The sequence below is a fragment of the Squalius cephalus genome (assembly GCF_949319135.1).
Source record: "Squalius cephalus genome assembly, chromosome: 18".
Lineage (NCBI taxonomy): Eukaryota > Metazoa > Chordata > Actinopteri > Cypriniformes > Leuciscidae > Squalius > Squalius cephalus.
Window position 1 is genome coordinate 34,891,504 of NC_137139.1, and position 3,397 is coordinate 34,894,900.

The window sequence follows — 3,397 nt, forward strand, 5'->3', positions numbered from 1 at the left end:
AGTATTAATAATGGACTTTTTTGGTAAACAACACATTTTAGACATTTGTATCTGAAACGAAACATTTTAAATTGTAAAATGCAAACAATTCATACACAATATTTATATTTTCTAATAATGTATTAACTACTATGCTCTTAAAGGGACAAAGGTGCATTTGAGTTGTCTAAGATAATGTACACAGTGCACATAAATTACAATCATAAGTATTTGAAACTGCTGTTCATTTGTCCCTAACCAGGTGGACATTTCTGATCTTCCCTTTCATTTTTTTAAATAAATGGCTAAACTAAATTGATTTACCAGAGCTTGACAAAAATCATTTTTATAATGTTTTACTTTTACTTCACTCTATCATGTCTACACAAAAATCACTTTTAAAACCTGTTTTATTTTCCACATTTTATGATGGCCGAAAGGCACTGAACACCAGGAATGACCCACTAGCTAACGTTAAAGCCTCTGCTCTGCACATTTTCTCCTCACTCTAGGGCTCCTGAGGAAGATACACAGATCCTTGTATATAAATAGAAGCACAGTTTTCATTTATTTATTTGAAAAGCATTTCAGGATACTGGGTCATGTACAAAAATCGTATTGTTCGTATGAATGAAGAATGAGTCACACTGCTTTCCTGACACACTTGAACACACAAAAATCCTGTTCGTTTTCTTCTCTGCATTTCTCCTTTGCTCAATCTCGTTTCCTTTCTAATAAACCTGGCATTGTATAACTACTGCAAATATTTTTGTCTCTGACGAATTGCTTATGCTTTTATTGTAACTTTGTAAACATTCTCAATCCATGAAGGACATTCATGCTTATCTTCAATGATTAACCTTGGTCTTTATGATAGTGCATAACGAGTCGCACACACGTTTGACGTGTCACCATTATTATTGTACAATATGACATAGCATACAGTGTTTTCATAACTTTCTTGATCAAGGACAGTGGAGTTCATTTTCAAATGTGGGAGGAGTAAGATTTCAGCCTAGACCCTTTAGGTTCTGTCCATGTCTTTAACCACTCCAAATATGATCCTTTTTAATCTTCTTCGCGTTATGAAGCACATTGTTATATTCAATGTCATCCTAATTCTTTGGTTCGTCTGAAAAGTACGAGGTCCCACCGAGATTTGAACTCGGATCGCTGGATTCAAAGTCCAGAGTGCTAACCATTACACCATGGGACCGGCGAAAAGTTAAAAAAAGTTTTGCAATACGTCTACACTTTTAATATAATTAAAAAACGTAACATTACAGCAGCTGTTTTGGCAAATATAATCTAGGGTGAATATAAGGGAAGATTAATCCCCCCCCCCAAAAAACATTATTTCAGACGTACATTCTTAAACAAGGCGAACGATTAAGCGATTTGACGAACGTCCAAATAAAATATATTAGAAAAAAGTTTTTTTTCCATGTTTTCTCTGACGTTTTGAGAACGTTATTAAAGACCAAACTTTGCACGAGCGTTCTGTTAACATTACAGGAATAACGTTTGAGAGAATCTTGCCAGAACGTTTCTGGGATGGAAGAAGGCCTCGTTTAAAACCCAAGAGCTTCACCACCTTCTGCTTCATTATATTATTCATAAACTGTGATCACAACATCCCTCAATAATTCAGCTCAAACGCTTTATCTGAGGTGAAAAGACAAGCTTGAAGAGTGTGAACGACCGCGAGGAGATGTTTAATTAATGGACAGACTTCACGATGTCACACTCTTAAAAATAAAGGTCTCACCTTTAACAACCTTTCCATTCGACAAATGGCTCTTTAAATTATTTAAATGTTCTCCACACTAAGAAATTTTTTTTTTTTTTTAAGAACTGATCACTGAACGGTTCTTTGCGCCAAAAAAACCCCCCCTTTATTTTAGATTTTTATCACACTGATGTGGACTCAGTTTTACTAGCACTGAAACACTGGAATCTTCTTAAGAGGATTTGAGCAAATCTGAGAAAACATTTTGACAGAACACACAGCACAAACCACACAAACACCACTGTTCGTGTTGGGGTGTTCTCAAGATGTTTTCTCGGTTATGTCTTTATTCATATCATGACTGCTCGTGAATCAGCAGCCCAGTGTGCGCCAGTAACCGTTCACGCCACTAGATGGCAGTATAGATGAGACGATCACCACGTGTCTGGATCCTGTTACAGTCTATGGTCTGGAGACTGGAACAATCGGGACCCGGAGATGAAATCGGGAACTTTTATTCACATCAACCTGGAAATAATACGGTAAGTAGCCCAGATAGTGCTGGGAGAAACGAAACTTTTCGAAACTTTAATTCAGTTTAATCAATTGCTTCGCAAAAAATGATTCACTGTTTCGAATCGTTCGACACGCTGGTCAGAACTGAGTAAATGCAGTGAAAACTGAGCAAAACACCGTTTACTAAACAATCTATTAAATACAATTATCAAATTATTTGATAACATTAAATATGGTGTCTCTATAATATGTTTTTTTTAATTTGATTAAATATCAGGGCTTGTTTTGTGAGTTTGGTTAATCATGCCAATTAAGAGACTTTTAACTACATCTTTTCCTTTTTATTATTCAATCAAATGTGTCATTACATGTCTACAATTTTATCAAACTGACTCGAAATCAGGTTTAAAAAAAAAAAAAAAAATCATCATTCACAGAGATGAGAGATCATCGCCCTCTAACGGCGAACCAATGGCATGTCCAAACAGCGATGACGCAACAAAGCCTCGTTTACTGAAATCCAACTCCGAATCACTGATTCGAAACAAATGATTCGCAAAGGTTTCGAAGCTTCTGGAAACAGTTCGGCCATCACTAAATTATACATTATTTCGGTATGTTCGAAACTTACAGTTTATAAAAAGATGTTTGCTTATGCGAGCGTTAGAGAAAATATTAAGGAAATGTTCCGTTTTAGAATTTTGCAAGCATTATCAGAACGTTATTTTCTGTATTAACTTTTAAAAAATGTTAGACGAATTATGGCCTACCGACTAAAACGTTTCTGGCAAAAAATAAATAAAATAACATGAACAATGTTTTGTGCAAACGTTTTGAGAACGGTATTAAAGATCTGACAACTTTAAATACACGTTTGTTTATGTCACCGAAAGAACTTTTGTTTATAACCTTGAAACAAAATCATGTTCCAGTTTTAAAGTAAGCTATTATTCAAATCAGTTTTGTCTCCACTTTGACCCCCTCAAACTTTTTTTCTATTATATTTAATAATGTCGAATAATAATAATGAACAACATTAATACCATTTGCATTTATTGATTTAGAAGAACTGTTTGAGTCAACAATATTAGCATAATTTTTTATTAAAAAGAGAATGTTCCGTCTTTTTCTTTTGACATTTTCTTTTGAAAAATCAAAACATATTAAAAAATG

At 34.4% G+C, this 3,397-nt stretch overlaps 1 long non-coding RNA gene across 2 annotated transcripts in view; it reads left to right on the forward strand.

Moving 5' to 3' along the window:
- The first annotated feature begins 2,164 nt into the window (after positions 1–2,164).
- The window catches only part of LOC307145311, a 15,078-nt gene continuing 13,845 nt past the window's right edge, over positions 2,165–3,397 (forward strand). For both annotated transcript variants that reach the window (XR_013818936.1, XR_013818937.1), the window contains exon 1: positions 2,165–2,250. This is a non-coding gene — a long non-coding RNA (uncharacterized lncRNA). The remainder of the gene's footprint in view (positions 2,251–3,397) is intronic.